This window comes from Clarias gariepinus, chromosome 12 (genome assembly GCF_024256425.1).
Source record: "Clarias gariepinus isolate MV-2021 ecotype Netherlands chromosome 12, CGAR_prim_01v2, whole genome shotgun sequence".
Classification (NCBI taxonomy): Eukaryota; Metazoa; Chordata; class Actinopteri; order Siluriformes; family Clariidae; genus Clarias; species Clarias gariepinus.
This window is the reverse complement of record NC_071111.1, coordinates 19,031,209-19,053,305: the sequence shown is the minus strand read 5'-3', so window position 1 is coordinate 19,053,305 and position 22,097 is coordinate 19,031,209.

Here is a 22,097-nt window from a genome sequence, read left to right as displayed (position 1 = left end):
TAACTCTTCCTCTATACAAAGGTCCTACTCACCATAGACGCTGTGACAAGCCATGCATTTGCACCATCATTAAACCCAACTCTTGAATCCTCTTTGAAAATCCTCCTTTGTCGTAGTTGATGGTCTCCCAGTGTGTGATTTGTCTTTAATGCTGTTTACCCCTAATTTAAACTTCTTCATCCAACTTTCTCCCTAAACATTCTGTAGAGGTTTGATTAAGCGCCCCTCATATTACGTCAGCAAGTGTACATTTTTCATTTAAAAAAATAAGTAAATAAAATCCTTAAAAGGCTTTAATTACTGTACGTGTGTTTTTTAGTCAAGTTCTTGTGTATGATCTACAGTATAGAAACGATGACGTATTAAAACAAGAGCACTAATATATAGCTGTTAAAGAACAAACCTAAGCAATAGAAATATATCCAGTTTTACATCTAATGTACTATTATACATCACCTTTTAGATTCTTCTAACCAACCGTTTATTCACCATTTAACACGTCAAACACACACACACACACACACACACACACACACATATTAAACAGCACAACACAGCTACTGCCCTAATCTACTAAATGATGGGGTTCATGGACAAGTGAAAGGTAATAGGTATTAAAGTGGCTACTAGTCGAGTAAAACAGGGTGGGAGCTGATCTGTGCTATGACTGTGCTAGATCTCCTGAAAAACTTTATCACATGCTGTCAACCTCTCATTTATGTTATAAAAAAGATGCAACGATGAGTGTAATGGTGCGTGTGTGTGTGTGCGTGTGTGTGTGTGTGTGTGCAGCTCTGTGGGAGTTTCATCATTATCCTGATATCTATAAATATGCTGCCGTCTTTCTTCTTCGTCTTTTTTCTTTCTGGGTCACCTACTCCTGTCTGGATCCTCACAAACAAAAGAAAAAAGCAGGAAGTAAGCCTGCAAAATACACACACACACATTTTTGTGTGTTTTGTGTGCACAAACTTAAATCTTAGATATGTCCTGTTTTTTGTTTTTTGTACTTAACTGTGTGAATTAGCATTTGTCTTTGTGAATGCAAGTAAACTTCAGACAACTGAGATTTACAAAGAGGACTGTGTGAACTTTATTTATTGAAGACAAAGCAATTGCATTCATCCATCTTCAAATATCAGTTTGTGATATCAGAAAAGGTTATGCCGCTTCTCTCAAGAATAAAAACATCACTCAGTATTTAAAGGTTACTTTAATCACTGGCAAATTAGAAGCGAGCTGTTTGTCTACTGAAATGATTTCTCTAATACTGTATTGAAATATAAATAAGATTTTTAATATACACTGCTTTTTAGGAAAGATTTACTATAAAGATCCAATTAAATTTATTTATTTATTGTTCAAATGTCAGTGTTACGATGAGAAAATCTGTAAGTATGGAATAATGTAAAAAAAAAAGATGTATTGAATTGCTACACCTTAGATTTTATTATTATTATTATTATTATTATTATTATTATTTACATTTTATTTATTATAGTAGTTGTTTGATAATCAGAAAAAGAATATTTCTACATGTAAAATCAATGAACCTAAAATGTCTCAGGCATAACGGCATCAGGCATAAAGCACATTCCGGGGTTTTCTCAGTAAAGCATGTAGTAATGTACAACAGATTATTAATGTTTGAAAGGTACTGTGTGAATAAAAGTTCTATATATATTCATATTTACATGGCCTATAAATAAATTCTTCGTCTTCCTTAGTTGCCAGATCACACTGAGAAAATTCCACCTAAGAAGTGCTAAAAACCTTTGCACAAAGGGAAGAAAAACTGTCAAATAATATATATATATATATATACACACACACACACACACACACACACACACACACACACACATACATACACACACACACACACACACACACACACAGTGGAATCTTGGATTGTGAGTATAACTCATTCTGGAAGTGTGCTTGTATATCAAAACACTCATATATCAAAGCATACTTCCCCCATAAGAAATAATACTCTGAAAGAAACCCAAAAATATTCCTATAAAAATAATTTATACAAGATATAAAGTAAAAATATAATAAATTAACCTGCACTTGAATTCTTTGAAAGAGAGAAGAGGAGGAGGATGCGGGGGGCTGCTGTACAGCGCACGCACGTATGTTGATGGAGATTTCGTAGCGCAAGAGAGAAAATAACTATTCGCTGAGTTGTGATCATGTGATGCTCAGGGTAAAAACAAGAAGTGCAAGCGTGCTACATGATACTCGCTACTTATATATCAAGACTCGCTCCTTTTTAAAGTCAAAATTCATTATTACAATCCGATATATATATATATATATATATATATATATATATATATATATATATATATATATATATATATAAAGAGGGAGAGAGAGAAAGAAAAAAAATCTCTAATTAGCAATAAGATTCTCAAAAATGAGAGGAAATTTATATTTCCAGCAGGTTAACTGCTTCACAGGGGGGAAAACCGCTTTAGGCTATTTTAAGTTACAGGTAAAACCAGACTGATTTTAAATGGCTTGAAGAAATTTTGTTAATGTAAATGCAGCTAATGTTATTTATCAGCAGCAGTTCCCCCACTCTCCAAACACATTAGGGCTGCTAAGCCTATTCCATTTAAAATGTGTTTTTGTTTCTGAGAAATGCTCTTTTTTCAGTGCTCCTTCTCACTCTCTCACTCTCTCTCTCTCTCTCTCTACAGACACCCAGTCTGAATTGGGGGTTTATTTTGTCTTACCTTAATCAGGCATTAGACAGTTTTTCACTTAAATACTGTTCAGTAACAATGGTAATATCATTTTCAACCGGAGCTGTCAGGGTGGAAAATCCCTAATACACCATTACACACAAACACACACACACACACACACACACACACACACACACACAGAGAGAGAGAGAGAGAGAGACAAATGCAAATGCATTCATATGACAATATCAAACTAAGGCAGCTCATGATTCAGCCAAATGTTGAATGCAGAATATTTTACCCTGAAATTGAAGCAAGCAGGGCACAATGGCAAAATTGTCCAACCCTTCAATGTCTTTTTTTTTTTGGTAAGTAAGCCCACCCAAAACTATTTTTGTACTTTTTTTGTATTAATTCATGAAAAACCATCTCATTAACGTGACTGAAAATAAATGCTAGTTTTGTGTGTGTGTGTGTGTGTGTGTGTGTGTTAGTGTGAATGTGCATTTATAAGCTAGCACCACAATGCAGTAGCCAAATGTGATGCTTATTCTAAACTGTCGATTCTTTCATTACTGCATACAGTATAAGTAATAAACATATACCTCAGTATATCTCCATCACCAGACCTAAACTCAATAGAAAACTGTTGAACAATGGTAAAGAAGACAGCAGTCAAGGAATTCGACTGTTGACATACATGTACACGATCTTCAGGAAGCGGAGTCTGTAACTCCTGCATAATTCATACTATTCTTTTAAAAATTTATTTTATTTTTTAAATAAAATACAATTTTTTAATATTTTAAATTTTCTTTAATTTTTTTTATTCTTATTCTTATATTATTTTTATTGGAAAATCCTATTTTTAATTTAAGTGCACTCGCGTAAATATGAGAATGCCATTAAAACATTACATTTCACTTTCATTTCAATATTTTTGCCACCACTGTACAGTAAATTCATGTATATTACTCAGAATATGAAATGACTGAAACGTTAACTGTATTTCCTTACAGGAAAGGACCAAAAAAAAAAAGATTAAAAAGATACAGCTAAAGGCAAAAGAAAAATTGCAATACCTGAACAAGGGAATGTAAAAGAGAGAGAGAAAAAGAGCAAAGGTGTCTTTTTGCATTGGTACTTTGAAGTTAGCTGTGAACGGTATGCTGGTGAGTTGTGCATTAATGTGTGTGTGTGTGTGTGTGTGTGTGTGTGTGTGTGTGTGTGTGTGTGACTCATGGTCATAACTTTGTTCATCAGTGTGAAGCATGTCTGAAAAGCAATGTGCAAAAGTGCTAACCCCCACACACTCTTCTTGCTCATTCATTAATGGCATATCCGTGTGTGGGCTTCCAATAAACCAGACCTTTTCAAAGTCCATTTTTAGAAAAGATCCTGCAGCTGATGCCTGCCATGAGTTAATGTTCAAACTCACAATTTCAATTTGATCAGACTGAGATTTGCATTTAGCTCAGGCTTTTGTCCAAAAGTGACTTATATTAACTGATTACAGAGTTGGCATGGCAATGGAAAAGGAAAAGATACAAAAATAAATGTAAGCTTTCACTGTATTGATTTCACGACATCTTGACCCAAAGTAGAGGTGTGAAAATATGCCAGTATAATGTGTTGAGGGAAAAACGATTGGCAATCTAAATTCAATTTTCTAGATGAACCTTAAATTGTTGCCCATGATAGCTGACTGGATTTAAGATAACATAGTACAAACTAAAATACAGTATGTCCCTCATTCCACTGACATTTCAATTTTAAATTTAAACTGCTAACATAACATTTAACCAACTGGCAATTATATTTTTTCTCTTTTACAGTTTAATAAAAGATTTATACATGAAATAATACCATAATATATGAAAGACATTTGACCACCTCAACAAATCATCCTCGCAAGTGAAAATATCTGGAACATAATCAAACTCATCTGGTATTTCGCGTTATGGAATTCAATTGAACACAAATATGAAAGATTATTACATACTGTAGTTCAACAGGCTTTGTAAAGGTCTTTTGGCTGTCATTTTCAGTCCAGTCCCTGTCCTGTACCTGACCAGTTACAAAGGAATGCTTTTTGTTTGTTAAGCCACACAAGCATAAAAACTTAAAATGCATGAACCAGTGAGAAACAGGTGCAGATGATAGCAGATGATCAGGCCAGTGATTAATAAAGAGGTGATGGTGAATGCTGAGTGTTTGGAACAGACGAGAGGGGAAATGAGGTCGCTGCTGGGGTTGTTGCATAAATAACCAATTTTTTATTTGTACCTTTGGGCAATTTGCAACCTGTTATGGTAAAACATTTGAGCCCATATCTTAAATTACATCATTTAATTTCATTTAATATGCAGAAAAGAGGAGTGTCTCAAGACCTTTCAATGCACTGTACCTCAAGGCAGTAAGGCAGTTTCATGATTAGCATTGTCACCTAGCACCTTGAATATCACTCCTTGTCTGTGTGCACCAGTTTGCATGTTCTTCGTTAAGACACCAGTGCACTAGATTTTAATTAATTGCTATTTAATCGTTTAAATTGTTTTGAATGCCATTTTAAATAGAAGAAATATGCACAAATTAGAAAAATGACCATAAAAAGTAGGAAATATATCATATCTATATCTACAGTATACAGTAGGGGATCTGTATAACAATTGACAGACAGTTTAGACATTCCCTTTACTAGTCATTGTATGTTCAATATTAATGTTTTTATTGTATTGTTATTGTATTATTAAAGAAGCAGTTTTATGTTGTATGTATCTGTTTTAACACTTACTTAGTAAGATAGTTATTGCTTAAAACTGTTTATGTAGACTGGACATTTGTACAGCTGCATTTGTACAGTAAAAGAATGTTTGGAAGACGAAAAACTTATTTTGATCAAAACAACCACAGAAACATTCAACATGTTTGTCCAGGCTACAGCACTTCTAACAGAAATAATGTACAGCACTAGCCAAATATTTTTTTTTTGTAATAATTGTGTGTGTGTGTGTGTGTGTGTGTGTGTGTGTGTGTGTGTGTGTGTGTGTGTGTGTACTTAAAACATGCTTTATTAGCAAAGACTATGATATTTTGCTGTAGTTAGTTATGTGAAGGTATGTAAAATAACAACAACAAAATAATAATAATAATAATAATAATAATAATAATAATAATAATAATAATTTAGGAAAATCTAAAATAACCTTTCACACATCAGTATAAAGGGCTATAAACAAAAAAGGATATTAAAATGTTCCTTGAAATTTCATATGCTTTTTATAAAGCTTAGTCTTCTTTAAAAGTGAGTATCTTAACTAAATATCTGTGAATGGTCTCGGACTGTAACAGGGAACTATATCATAAATCATGTATCTATACAACATGTCCAACATATTATACTGCTTTAAAGGAAGCATCATAACTAATAATTAAACAATGAAATAATAATTGCCATAAATGTTCTCTTCGTTCAGTGATGACTTGATTTTCCCCTGCAAACTTCTCAGCCATAACACTCTGAATGAAATTTCAGTTTGATAGCGACTGCAGTAGTAATGCTACTGACAACAATAACTGCTCATCTAACAAACTGATATTACACCATAGATCACACAGCAATTGCTCCATAGAGAAGGAGAGGTTAATAGGACAGAACGGTGTAATCATCCTAACTGCAACTCTGGGAGTGATGGGAGGATTGTGTTTATTCAGCTAATGTGTGTGATGGGGTGATGAAAGCAGGACAAAACCCAGTGGGGTCTGATTGAGCTGCCGTGTAGCAGATTTTGTTTATTTTATAGAGTAATAAATATCTCATGGCCTTGTCAAACTACAAACCTTGTACTTGTTCAATAATAAGTGAATTTATATTTAAATGACAGGTATAGAGTTTAAAAAAAAAAAAAAAAAAAAATTGTTACAGAATTTAACCATACTTGTCATGCATTTAGTAGAAAGAGTACTGTAGTTTTGGCAGCATGCCAGAGCTGTGACAAAAATCTAATTAAATACTACATAGCCATTTAAAAGATCAGCCATAAAACAATCAAGAAGAAATGGCCGAAGATATAACTGTGTCAGTATGCACCTGAGGGAGGATTCGGAAGATTTAAAGGGTGCCGTGACACACATAGCCAGTTCTCTTTAAACTTCATTTCGTAGTTGCAACACCTTTACATCATATCCATGTCCAATAATGTTGTAGGGCCATGAAAGAAGTCGCATTACTCCAGACATCAGGCTGAACCTACCTCAGACAGACTTTACTTCAATAGTGGTAATATTTCTATTCATACACTTCATATACCCTCCTCCTGCCCAGAAGTGAGGATAGTGCATAACAATTTTTAACTCTCTAATAATGCGTTTTTGATTAAAACGATGTTTATTGGAAAAGCTAACTACTTTTTGTATTTGTTCACTGGTCTGGATATTTTACGACGTAAGTATTAGGACAATAAAGTTCTATCAGGGTTAAAAACCATATGAGACATAAAACTTGGACATTCCAACCAAGAAGATCTTTCTTTTACAGCTCAACAAGGCCTAAAAATTAATTCAAACTTATATTATTAAACTTTTGTAAGAATAAGAAAGAAAATGTTTCTAGCCAATTATAATTATTATTCCTTTTATTATTCTGAGATTTCAATATCAAATGCTGTTTGGTTATAAGGTTTTATCTGCCTATTTCTTATTAAGCATCACATAATCTCATTAAATGACTAACAAATCGTAATAGATTCAGCAGCAAAATACATTATCAGTCTATTAAGATCACATTATAATCATACATGTTTTTCCATAAATTGTATTTTTAATATATTTCTGAAAAAATCTAAGTTATATTTTATTTGATTATACTTTAAAATATTATTTTTTATATTATATTTACTGCTGCTGACACGCATATAATTTTATACTCTATAGTTTATACTCCATGTAAATTCTGTTCCTGTGTAATTTATATATTTTAATTCTGTTCTTTTTTTTTACTTAAAGCTTACATTTTCATTTTATTGTAAATTCTGTATTTAGTTCAATTTTATTTATAGCACAATTTACATTTGTAGTGTAATTTTTGTATTTTTAGGTCACAGACAGATGTATAAGCATTTCACTGCATATAGTGTGTATGGTTGTGTATGTAACAAATAAAATTCAACATTTTAATAATAATAATAATAATAATAATAATAATAGTAATAAACATCATTATCATATCAGTAGAGCTGTCCTGTAAGTATTCTTTTACACTTTTAACAATTTAATTACTTACAGAAATCATATGTAGAATATCATTGTAAGTCATTTTTCTTCAACTTGCTTCATTTATGTTTTTGTGAGGTAATAATGCGATGTAAAATTTGATACAGTCATTGTTTGGCCAATCCTCTTTAAACATTTATATCTTTAAGCATTTTAACAAACTCTTGTTATAGAAATTATGTTTGTTTTTTATACAGTAGACCACCCGAACAGAAAAACCCACTTAAAAGCCATAGATTTAAAAGCCATTGATTTTCCCAAATGCATTACCTATATAAAATAATAATTACAGTATACAGTCACAATTTTTTTTTTTGTTGGATTGGCTTAAGCTTTTAGTACGACACACATTCACCAAGGCATTGCTACAACATCATAAAATGTATTTTCATCTAGAGTTGCAATAATTTTAACCCGAGTTTTTGGATAAATGATGGGAGAGTCAAACCATGCCATAAAGGTTTCTCCAGCACATCCCAAAGGCTTTCAATTGTTGCCAAATCATGTGTGAAATGATTTTTTGTGTTCCCAGAAACACTTTTTCACAATACAGTGTGAGTAGACCTGACCAACTGAAGCAACCCCAGATCATAACACTGCCTCCAGAGTCTTGTACACTGGGCACTACTGTATGTACAGTATGTATGAAGGGTAAATCACTTCATGTGCTTCCCTTCTTATCCTGATGCACCGATCGCTATGGTCAATCTGGACTTCTGTCATTTGTGTCTTTTTCTGATCACTTTTTTTTTCTCCATTTGATTGACGATTCAGCACTTTTATTCTCGGTTTGAATGATTTATTGGACAGATCTTAACTAAATTCAGCAATTTTCTTAGTTTTCTTTGCTCGAGGCAAGCCAATAGACCATGTGATAGGGTTAGGGTTGGGGTTAAAAGAATATTTCTGGCTAAATCCTATTAACCACTTCGGTAACTATCCGATGAAAGTATTTGCTTAATTACTTCTAAAAATGAAATTTTTCATTTATTAGCATGGGTGCAAAAAGGCATTGTTTTTTCATATAATATAGACAAAACAAAGCCAACACATCATTCTATTCCTGATCAAATCATAGCTGATTAAAAGTCTGAATCCTGTAGCAAGAACTGTTTATATTTTATAACTTAATTCATTTATATCCTGGTAAGTATAAGTTGATCTGGGGCGTATCCCAGAAGCACTCGGTTTTCCGGTGAAGTTCATAAATAAGGAACGAATATTGAAACCTGACTATTTAGACAATAGAAATCCAATAAAATTTTTATTACTACACTTTATTCATACCAATATTTATTTATTTATTTTTTCTTTTGCTATACTGTAAATTCACACTGCTGGCGAAGTTATTTTTTGGGGTAGCTGGAAAATCCTGGTGTCATAATGATGCTGAAGGTTCCCTCTTTTTTTTACTCTGTTATATGAACTTCCTTTAGATATTCTTAAAATAGGATTTCGATGTTTTATTCTAGGCCCTCCTCATAAACAAACTCGCACTGCCCATCTCTAAGAAACCAGACATGATGCAATAGTAAACTTGGTATTGAAATAGAGAACATGAAACTCAAATCATCCAATGTGATTTAATGCCTGATTTGGTCTGATAAGTCACATTTTTGTTACAAATTATAACATTTTGATTTCAAAATCACATTGTATATCTGATGTATTGTGTAATTAGAAATATTCTTGGCCACTGATTCTGTGAAAAAAATTTCTAAAAAGTTTGGGCTAAACACATTAGTGTATAATAAAAACAATGCAAAAATCAATAATGACTATAGATTTATTGCTTAACAAATATTCTGTAACAAGGGATTTGACTTTGTAGTTGTCTGACTGTAGTTGCAGTGCAAACTTTTAAAGAGAAAAAAATATATCTTTATAACAATTTGAACAAAGAGGAATTGTATTCTCACACTTTGATGTATCTGTACTAGCATGAGGATAAGGCCAACTGGAATTTTTTTGATGGAGACTGCAAAGTACTTTTGTCAGTCTTTTAAGAAAAAAGAATCTGCTAAATGCAAAAAAGATGTTTAAGAGTTTGTTTAGAAAAATGAGGAAAATAGATCATACTTAGGTATGTGCAAATTATATAATAGGCAGATTAATCAGTGCAGTAAATGCTGCAATTGCTATAGTTGTCTGTAAAAAAAAACACAATTAAATGGTAATTATAATCATTTTCCACTGAATGTTAATAAAGTAAGTTTGTATTCTGTTTGACAGTAATCATGATATAAGTAGTATTTCTATTCAGTTTGAGTGATTCTGTACGTATGTTCCATTCTGTTTGAATGACTGTATTTACATTTATGCAGTTGTTTTAAAATAAATGTCTTAAATATGCTCACATTTTCCTAGACAGTTTTACTAATTTTAGGTTTTAAATGATTTAAGTCTGATGGGAAATAGGTTTGCTATTTTTAAGAAATAGAAACCATAAAAAACAGGTAAAATTATCTGCCAGTAAAATATAATTATAAGCTTGAAATTGCCATAAAAGACTAGCTACTGAATGTTGATCATATGCTATTTGTTTTATTGTAAACGAATAAATTGTCACTTGCTAAGATATTGTTCTAAAATATTGTTCTTGCCATGTAGTTGTAATTATAAACTAAGCTGTTTATGTAAAATCGGCTACTGAGATGACTACTGTTGTTAGATTGCCTTGTAAAGACGCTGCACACATTGCTTTCATCTGGTTTATTTTCATAGAATTTCTTTGCATGTGTGCATGCGTGCATATATCTTTGTTTCTACGTAAATTATGTCTTATTGTAATTATTATCCAATAATCCGTTTTATTCTTTTGATTTAAAAAAACATTGCACATGTGAGTTTGTAGGCCATGGTTGTTTCATCTCTTCATGGACCAAATGCCCCAGTGCTGACAGGAAAACGTTAGAGCCTTGACCTTGTTGCACTTTGAAAAAGTGAGGCGTTGAAAACCATTTCGTTTAAGATATAAGGTTAATTTGAGGGCTAGAGGTAGGTGTAAAATTATTTAGCTACAAGTCAACAGAAATATCTTACAAATATCACAATTCTTGTGTATGTTTGTACGTGAATGCATGTAAAGTACAAAACTAGTATCCCCCCTGGGTCCAAAGCAGGGGGTGTTCATAGTGTCACCAGACGGTGTTGATATGTATCACACTGCCCACAGGTAAACACATCCTTAATAGGATTCCTTCATGACAGCTAGATTTGTGCGTGCTGTATGTGGGGAGTTGGGGAAAGTGGATTGCGTCTAGGGAGGAGACACTATGATGGAGATGGAGTTGGGGTGAAGTTTACCGTAACCTCAATCTCATTCCTAATCCTTCCTAAAGGGAACATGACTGAACATGATTCCAATTCCAAACCCCAAGTCTAAACAAAACCAGACAGGCCCCTCAAACTAAGCCCACACACACACACACACACACACACACATTTCTTACTAAATGTGTTATATACTACTATTAAGGAACGACCATTATGGATGTCATAGTGAGTGTGTAAAAGTGTGCAAGACAGAGAGAGAGAAAGAGAGAGAGAGAGAGAACTAGATCTAGATTTCTTTTCATATTACACACGATCTGCATATGTTTTTTATTTCTTTTAAACTTAAAATACGAACCATTGTGAATGTATTGTCTAGCAGTAATCAAAAAATTTCTAGTTATGTTAGCTTGTCATTTTGAACCAAACATATAGTAAAGATGGCAAATCAGACAGTCCAATATACAGTGTCTACATAAAACTATAGTTAAACATTCCGGGTTCAATCCTGATCTTAGGTCTATGAAAGTTTTGCATGTCTCCAAGTTTACTCCACATTTAAAACATTACAGTATATCAAAAATAATCATTTGGTTGGATTTAACAAGGAAATTAGTGCCCCCCTCTTGACGTATCCTTTTTAAGCATTATATTCTATACATAAGCTATGAGAGTGATATTTCACGTAAAGGCTAATATCTAATATACACTCAACGGCTACTGCATTAGCTACACCTTGCTAGTACAAGGCTGGACCCGGAACTGCCTTAGGACTTTATGATTTAACAAGGTGCTGAAAACATTCCTAAGAGATTTTGATCCGTATTGACATGATAGCATCACACATTTGCTGCATATTTGTTGGCTTCACATCCGTGATGCAAATCCCCTGTTCCGCCATACCCCAAACGTGCTCTATTCCATTGAGATCTGGTGACTGAGGCCGTTTAAGTACAGTAAACCCGTTGTCATTTTCAAGAAACCAGTTTGAGATGATTTTAGCTTTGTGACATGACACGTTATCCTGTGGCTATAAAGGGATAGATATGATCAGCAACAATACATCTCCTCCATGCAATTACACCACCAGCAGCAGCTTGGATACAGTACAAGACAAGATGGATCCATACTTTCATGTTATTTATGTCAAATTCTGACCCCATTATCCAATTGTCACAGCAGAAATCAGGGCTCATCTCACAGGCAATGTCTTTCCAATCTTCTATTGCACAAGTTTGGTGAGCCCATGCGAATTTTGGCCGAAGTTTCCTGTTCCCAACTGACAGGAGTGGCACCCAATGTGGTCTTCTGCTGCTGTAGCCCATCAGGCTTGATGTGTTGTGCATTTAGAGATGCTCTTCGACATACCTCGGTTATAACGAGAGAGAATTATTTGAGTTACTGTTGCCTTTCTATCAGCTTGAACCAGTCTGGCCATTTTCCTCTGACCTCAGGCATCAACAAGGCATTTTTGCCAGAGAACTGCCATTCACTGGATATTTTCTCTTTTCCAGACCATTCTTTGTAAACCCTAGAGATAGTTGTGCGTGAAAATCGCAGTAGATCAGCAGTTTCGGAAATACTCAGACCAGCCCGTCTGGCACTAACAAGCATGCCACATTCAAAGTCACTTAAATCACCTTTTTTTCTATTCCGATGCTAGGTTTTAACTTAGGCAAATCATCTTTCTGCATGTGTAAATGCATTAAGTTGCTACCGTATTATTGGCCAAATTGATTTTGTGTTAGTGAGCAGTTCAACAGGTATACCTAATGACATGGCCATTAAGTTAAGTTTCAGGGTGTATATTTTTTTCACAAGCTGCACCTCCTGAGCAAATCTATATTAATTTAAATATCTATGCTGCAAGTTTTTAAAATAAGGTAATAACTACAGTAGGCTAATTTTCGTAGCTTAGGATTTTGTTGGTGCATTTTAATTTGTTAAAGAAATTTGTGCATTTGAGTTGCTTCAGGGCAAAGCTCTATCCACAATGATATGGGTCACAAATGTGAGGATGTAGGTTACTTACTTATCCTCACAAGTAACAGCTGTAAATGACAGTAATTACATCAACTGTGCATTTTTACATCCAAGCTAAAGAAATGTGGTATAAACTCAGCCTACATACTAGTATACAGATACTTTGGGTCAAAGGCCCTCAGGCCTATTTGGAGATTCCACATAAGTTATTTTCCATTGCGCTATAAAGGCAGAGAGGATGACGGGAAATATTTATGTGCAGAAATTAATGAATTGACACAGCTCTTTCGTTGTTGCATCTCATGTTTTGGTCGTAAGACACAAACACTGAAAAACACTTTTTAAAAGAGAAATCAACCATTTAATACACTTATGCATACCTTACTTATGTGTCTCTATGTGTGTGTGTGTGTGTGTGTGTGTGTGTGTGTGTGTGTGTGTGAATAATTCCTCTCCAAAATTCCACCCCAAATGAAAAACAGATGACTGGTTGTATCATCTGTGTGTGTGTGTGTGTGTGTGTGTGTGTGTGTGTGTGTGTGTGTGTGTGTGTGTGTAAAATATAAATAATAAGTGAAAACTCATGGCTAGCATGAGTTATATTGTGTCACTGCTGTTATCTTCCAACGAGTCATGCATTAAATGGAGTCTATACTTTTCTTTATTACAGAATTGCCTCTTATCACACAATTTAACCATCAGCAGTATAGAACTTGATATATTTTAGTGGGTAAGGACATATGCATAAATTTAATTGGTCAATCCTGTTTAAAACCATAGCAGCTGGTAGCCAATAAAATGTAAGTATGTAAGTATATACTGTAAGTAAATGTAAGTAAGATGATGGAATATGGAAACATTATGTTGACTTTTTTATCAACACCAATGTAACTGAAATAATGTATTTAACATTACTAGACATCATTTGCTTTTGCGTTAACCAGACACATTTTAGGCTAAGTTGTATGCACTGTCCCCTTAATTTAAGTAAATAAGTTAATGTATAAATTAAAGGAGGCTGCACATGTAACTGGTGACAAGCAAAAAAAAAAAAAAAAAAAAAAACATAAGAGTTGCATAGGTGATTATACACAAGTTTTAATTCACAAACTTTTAACATATTCCTCATTTGAAGTCTGAGAGATAAGTCCGGAAGTATCAGAATATATTTACAAAGAAGATAGAACAGAAAATAAGAAAGTAATTTTAGCTCAGTTTGCATCCACAAAACCGGAATCCAGGACAGCTCTCAACCCCAGCTGTTCCAGATCCCCCATCAGCTCGATTGACGTCACACACTGAAAGGACAACAAGGAGGAATCAGCTTAACACCCCTCATCTCCAGTCAAATAGCTGCCCTGCTGTGGAATTCAGACGTCCTGCCATCTCATTTGCATGTGTGTAAGTGACATGATCTCATTATTGCAAATTCATAAGAATACGCATGAGGTATGTAAAGTTATGGTTATTGTTAGGGTGAGACATGGGGAGAGCATTTTTAACTTTTCTTAACACTTTATGTAAATGGGTGATAAATCATTCTTGCTCACTGGAATTCATGGGATTTCAGTGCAGAATTCTTGTAATGAGAATAAACAGAAATGAATAAGTTACAATTTAGATTTATTTAGTTGGAAGGCACTTTTATACAAAGCAGCAGAACACAGTATAAATGAGGTAACATCTATCCAATTACTATAGCTAAAAAAAAGGGGGGGACCTCAATGATCAAAGCCCCAACCAGGGCCTCTTAGAAAGTCTAGCAGTGTCATTGTTTCTCTACAAATTGTGTTGAATGCCAAAAAAAAATCTGATGGCATTTCTAAACCTGGACACAGTGCCATTTACTTTCACAATGCATGAAAATACCACAGATTCATTCACTGAATCTTGCTGAAGAGACATGTGTTAGCAGATATCTAGTGCTACTGGACAGTCTGATACATATGTCAGGGTTCATTTGATTAGAAATAGAGACAGAAAGACCCCATCCAGGGGTTTTATCCTACTAAAAAAAAAGGAAAATATCCTTATTTAAGCCAAGAAAAGGAATCTGAAGCTACAGTGAGCACAGGGTTACTCAAACTGGACATATAAAGATTGGTGCCTGATGGATGTTTAGATGCTACAAAGATACTGTCCTATACCAATAAACCTTCAATCTTAATTAAAGCTAACTTATGTGGCTTCTCTAAAGTTTATGTAGCGTAGAAAGGTGCAAGTGTTTATGCGCGTGTGTGCCCCTCCCTTCCCGAGAAAGAGTGTGTGAACTGGCATGGTGTCAGATTACGCACATGCACACACACATAAGAGAGGCTGAGGGAGAAAATGGATTTTTAACCTTCTAATGAGACTTTCTTACATAGTAAACCTTTCTCCTTTCTTATTTAAATTTCACATAAACACATTAACAGAATGACTGTTATGTAGGAAAAATTAGCAAGGAACATCGCTAATGACACTCGTGTGAGCGCAAACTAATGGAATCACTGCTGTAAAGTAAAACAAACATTTAGGCATTTGGCAAACAAACAAATGAACCTGTACTTTACCTTTGAAAAGAATCCCAACAGAGCAGTGTTTCTTTGAAGAGCAGAAAGTACGTGTGTGTGAACAAATGCGCACACACACACACTAAACCCGAGAGAGGGTGTGGTCCAGTATGGTGATGGTGTCAAATTACGCGTGGCACACACATAACAGAGAGGAGAAAATAAATTTGTAACCTTCTAATAAGACTTTCTTTTGCTTTACACGCGCGCACACGTGTGTTATAAGGAACTGTACTCGCACGCTGTACACACACGCTTACAAACACAAAATAAAATATGTTTCACACACAAGTGATCACAGTGTTATAGTAAACAGTACACGCGTGCATGGATGTTGATTAAACCAGTAAGAGACGGGCACTAAGACCCAGCAGGGGAGTCGATTTAACCACAATTCTGCAGCACAAAGAGAGAAAAACTGTTGGCGCAGTTGTGATCGCTCGGCGTCAAAACAGGAAGCACATGCGTGATACATGATATTTAGTACTCGTAAACCAAAACTTGCTTGTTTTTCAAGTCAAAATTTATTAAAAATCCTTGCTTGTCGTGCGGAACACTCATAAACTGCGTTACTCGCAATCCGAGGTTTCACTGTATGTCACTTTATACTGCACAATCCTAAACCCTATATATGTTTATTTTTAAAAAAATCAGCAAAACAAAGATTTCCTTCGGGTACTCCGGTTTCCTGCCACAGTTCAAAGATATGCAGATATGTTAGGCTAACTGTCGTTCCCAAATTGCCCATAGTGTATGAGTGTGTACATGTGTGTGTGCATGTGTGTGTGCCCTGCGATGGATTGGCACCCTGTCCAGGGTGTACCCTGCTTGTGCCCTAAGTTTCCTGGGATTGGCTTCAGGTCCTGTGACCCTGAATACATGATAAAGCGATATACTGTAGAAGGTGAGTGAGTGAGAGTGAGTGAGCAAAACAAAGAATGGCTAAAATACTAAATGCTATAAAATGCAAACTTTATGCACACAGAGACAGGAATCAAACCCTTACCCTGCAAAGTGCAAGACAACAGTGCTAATCACTACACCAACGTGTCGCCTCCAAAGACTTGCAGACTAGGCTAATTGGTGTTCCCTATTTGCCCGTAGTGTGTAAACGTTGACCAAAGGCTCTACCATGGTTGTGAAAATGGGAATAAATACAATAGTCATCACTGGCCTCCACGGTCCCTTGTTGGACTACAGATGTCCCTAGATGGAGGGATGGAACAATATTGTACCCTAGGTGCACTACAGAAAGTACTTCTTGTAAACTGCTACAAGATTTGACAGCTTGCCCACTATGAATATGAACTTGGAAAATATTAATATTAGTGCAAAAGCAACAACAGTGCAAACATGAATGAAATCACTTTAGGGTTCCTCTAGGTAGGAGAAAGTGAGTCATTTATCAAGTTAATGAGTATAAGTGGAGTGGTTTAATAATTTGTATTATGAAACAAGATTCCTGGATATCCAACAAACCTATGGTTCTCCACAACTTTAAATATATTCTTGCTATGTCTCACACTGTCTACACACTGTACATAACACATTTTGCAGAATTTACTCTAGTTGAACTCAAATAAACTCTAAAAGTGTTGGGTATTCTTGTTTGGATAACATCACAGTGCTGTGAAATCATAGTGCAGTAATTATATCCGCCAGTAATCAAACATTATTATAGACAGTGTAGATATATTTTATTTTTTATTGTATGGCAGATTGTGAACTAGCAGGTGCATGATTGGCACTGTATATTAAGTACGCGGCTTGCTAATCATCCAAGGCCTCCACTAAAGAAATGCTAAGCTCATTTTGTCCTACTTAATCTTTACACACTCAAGACAAAGATACTGTGGATAGCTTTAAAATACTACAATGGGACTGTTTTTTTGATAACTCACTGACTCTTCTCATTGCATTCTCAAACACAGTTAATTGTCTGTAATGACACAGTGATTCCACAGAACTGTGAAATCCAAATATATGCTAAACAGAAGTTTAGGAAATAAAAATGAGGATTTTTCTTTTATACTAAAGACCTTTATGCCACCAAATGTTGAGGTGTGGAAAGCAATTTTTTTTTTGTTTGTTTAGTGATCTAGAATTATAGCCAACACAATAGTCCGCCAATCTCACATGCTGGGATGTCATTGTTGCTTCCTTACGCATGGCACGTTGGCACAGGAGGCAATCAGTTCAACAGATGACTACATTCACCCCAGAAAGCTACACATGGTATGCTCATTGTCCTGTTGACCCTTATGTTCTGTTCAGATCAAAATGAGCCATATTAAATGTTTAATAGAAATGAAATTGAATTTCCCCATGGACCTTTATTGCAATAATGATATTTCTAATACTGAGAATGTATTATGTTCAGGGTTATTCGCAGACCCTGAATTTTATTGGGGAAAAAAAAGATTTATAAATGATGAAATGTTGAAAGAAAAAAAAAAGTTTGTATCTGACCAGTCTCTATCTGTATTTCTTATACACTCTCACCCATTTTTGCCAACATGCCATCATCAGGATAGAATAGCAATCAAAGGGATTTGGTGGATTTATTTCTTTCAGAATAATTTTTATTGTTGTTGTTGTTAGTCTTTCGGCTGCTCCTGGCAAAGGGTCGCCACAGCGGAACATCCAGTCCGCACAGCAACTTGGCACAGGTTTTATGCCGAATGCCCTTTCTGACGCAACCCTCCCATTTATCCGGGTTTGGGACCGGCACTGCGTCCAGTGGCTGGGGGGTTTTTGGGCACTGCCTGGGAATCGAACCCTGGCCTTCCGCATGGCAGGCGAAACACCTACCACTGAATTATAATTATAATATAAATATATAATTATTGTATTATACAAATAAGTACTGTATAATTTAATAGGCGGCACCATGGTGTAGTGGTCACTGTCACCTTGCACCTCCAGGGTTTGAGCCTCCTGGGATTGGCTCCAGGTCCCCGCGACCCTGAATGCAGGATGAAGTGGTGTAGAAGATGAGTAAGTGAGTATAATTTAATAGTACTGATATGCCAAATAGCAACCCACACACATATATATATTGGATTGCGAGTACCTTGGTGTTTTGCAAGATGAGCTGAAATTTAAAAAAAAATTTTAACTCAGTAGACAAGGATGGTCTTGATATACGAGCTGTATTGTGGGTAATTATCTTCCATGCTCGGTCTTAGTGCATGTGTGTCACTTATGCGTCATCCGTCCGCGCATGTACTGTTTACTATAACCTATGAGAAAAAACATTTTTTTATTTTGTGTTTGTAAGTGTGTGTGTGTGTGTGTGTGTGTGAAAGCACAACAAGTGTGTGTTGTAAATTTGAATTAAAAATCTAATTTTATTTGTCACATACACAGTACAATATGCAGTGAAATGCTTATACAATCGCCAGTGACCTTAGAATAGAAAACTTATACGTAAGAAATAAATATGGATAAAAAGAAATACTAAAGAAAATAAATTTAACTAGTAAAATAAACTGTACAAATAAGGGCATAATAAAAATATTACAAAACATAAAATAGAAAAAAAAAAGTATATATATATATAAAGTTTGAAAGTGGCTAATAGATGTGCAAATATGCATAAAAAGAGACTTATTAAAGTGTCTTGTGCAATGGTCCAGAATGAAAATATAAATATGTACTGTAATGCAAGTGTGTATGAATGTGTCCATGATTGTCCATAATTTTCCAGTCAATGTTGGGAGTTTAAAAAGATGTTATTAGTCCTGTGTGGTGGTGGTGTGATTAAGAGACCTTATCGCCTGCAGGAAGCTGTCTATGGTACAGGAGTAGAAATTCCTGAGCACCTTGGAGGGCAGTCTGAAGTCTCTAAAGCATCTGAGGTGGTAGAGACGCTGTCGGGCCTTTTTCACCACGGTGTTGATGTGACAGGACCATGACAGGTCCTGCGTGATGTGAACACCGAGGTATCAGAAGCTGTTCACTTTCTCCACTGGGTTCTCGTTGATGATGGGGGTCTGGTAGTTTCTCTCCTGCTTTGTACTAAAGTCCACTATCAGCTCCTTTGTCTTGCTGACGTTCAGGAGGAGATTGTTCCTTTGGCACCAGTTCTCCAGATTTCCAATCTCCTTTAGGTAGGCCGACTCATCATTGTTGGTGATCAGGCCCACCACGACAGTGTCATCAGCAAACTTGATGACGGTGGTGGAGTTGGTAGTGGCCACGCAGTTATGGGTATGCAAAGAGTACAGCAGGGGGCTCAGAACACAACCCTGGGGGGCTCCAGTGCTGAAAGTGAGTGAGGCTGAGACATGTCCGCCCATCCTTATCGCCTGTGGTCTGCCAGTTAGGAAGTTGGAGATCCACTGACACATACAGTACATGAGCCCAGCTTGGTGGTAAGTGTGGAGGGAATTATGGTATTAAAAGCAGAGCTGTAGTCAATGAAGAGCATTTTAACATAATTCCCTTTCCGAGTGTCCAGGTGAGTGAGTGATGTGTGGAGGAGATGTGAGATTGCACCAAAGTAGCTCCCTTCCTCCCTGTTACCTCTCTCTGGCTTTGTCAGAAAGCTGGTGTGTGTGTGTGTGTGTATGTGTGTCTATGTGTGTGTGTGTGTGTTTGTGTGTGTATGTGCGCTTGTGTGATTGAGAGTCTCTATTAGTTAACTGGTGTGTGTGTGCGTGTATGTGTGCGTGCACGAATGTGTATGAAAGTCGTCCTACAGAGTAATACAATTATTTAACCGTAACTGATAACGTAAGTAACATCTCATTTCCTAAACGACCATGTCAGAACATATATTGGCCTGCATGAAGAACGAAACTACTACAATTGGGGTAAATTATAAAACACAATACACTTTGAGGATATAGAAAACCTAGAAGGATAGTGGCGAACCATCATCTCGAGGAAAAAATGTGATGAGAAAAATATCCTAAATGAGCATAATGGGAGATCACTTAAAGGCTTAGTAAAGTCATATTATAGAAAAACAACAGTACAAATTACAGCTACAGTATGTTTAATAGTAAAAGTATGAGCATTTGCACACATACAATAAGGAGAGAATTCAAGTTATGGGAATTTAACTTCTGTTTATCACACATCATCATGTCTAAATAAATAAAAATCTTCAGTTTGCTAGATGGGATAAAGAATGGACTTTGAAGCATTCGAATAAGGCTGTGTGGTTGGATATAGATTTACCCTGTTTCAGAGTAATAGGTGCACCGGGGTAAGAAGAGAGGTGTATGAAGTGAAGGGCCCATCATGACTAATGCACACCATAAAAGCCTGTAGGAGTAGAAAAAGTGTTATGTGTTGGGGTTGCTTTTGTTGGTCAGGTCTAGGTTCAGTAACATTACAGTATGTGTCCGTTAAAATTAGGTCAGCCGACTACCTGAAAGACCAGGACATCATTGGATTTTTTTCCTCTCCTGATAGAACAGACATATTCCAAAATGACCATGTCAGGTTTCATTGGGTTCAAATTGTGAAAAAGTGGTTCAGATATCATGAGACATCATTTTCACACAAAGATTATTCACCACAGAGACCAAACCATAAGTCCATTGAGAATCTATTAGATGTGCTGGTGAAGGCTGTTACCGCAGCAGTCTGGCTCTCTCATAAGCAATGCAAGACCTTTACAAGATTAATTTATACGACTCTGAACTGAAATAAAGAAATAAAGAAATAAAATATAAAAAAATATATAAAAAAATAAGTGTTGTGACATTACGTAAGTTTCTTAAAACAATGTTACAGCCATAATCAAAGCAAAAGCCAGCCTTAAGAAATATAAGGGGGCAAATCAGCACTGTAAACTTAGAAAAGTCTCCAGAACTCTTCGTGTCAGCATTTGTAACCGTATGGGGCAATATGGCATTTCACAATGCTCATGTCTTCATAGCGTGGTTTGAAGCCTGTGCAATGAGGATCTTATATTTGCTTTCATATCAGTCACCATTGTTTAACACTAGAAGCGCCGCGCCAGTGTCACCTACTAAAAGCGCGGTTCAGCGGTCATTTGACCGCCTATTGTTTTGAATGGGAAGCTGCTGCTGACACACAATGATCGCTAGATGGCGCTTTCACCCAAAGCAAATAGTTTAGCTCCAAGATCAACTTGCACTTGGACAATGCGCCATTCATTCCCGCGTTGATAATAAGCGGTATCTTTTTTTCATATTCAACTGAGAAAACCTACTACAGAGTCTCTAAGGGGACAAAGGAAAAGGGGGAAAACAAGTCAGAGGGGAAAAACAAGTCATGTTTGGAATTATAACCCAAAGTTTTTGACTTTTTTTCTGCCGTTTTTTCTCCTCCTTTGTCCATC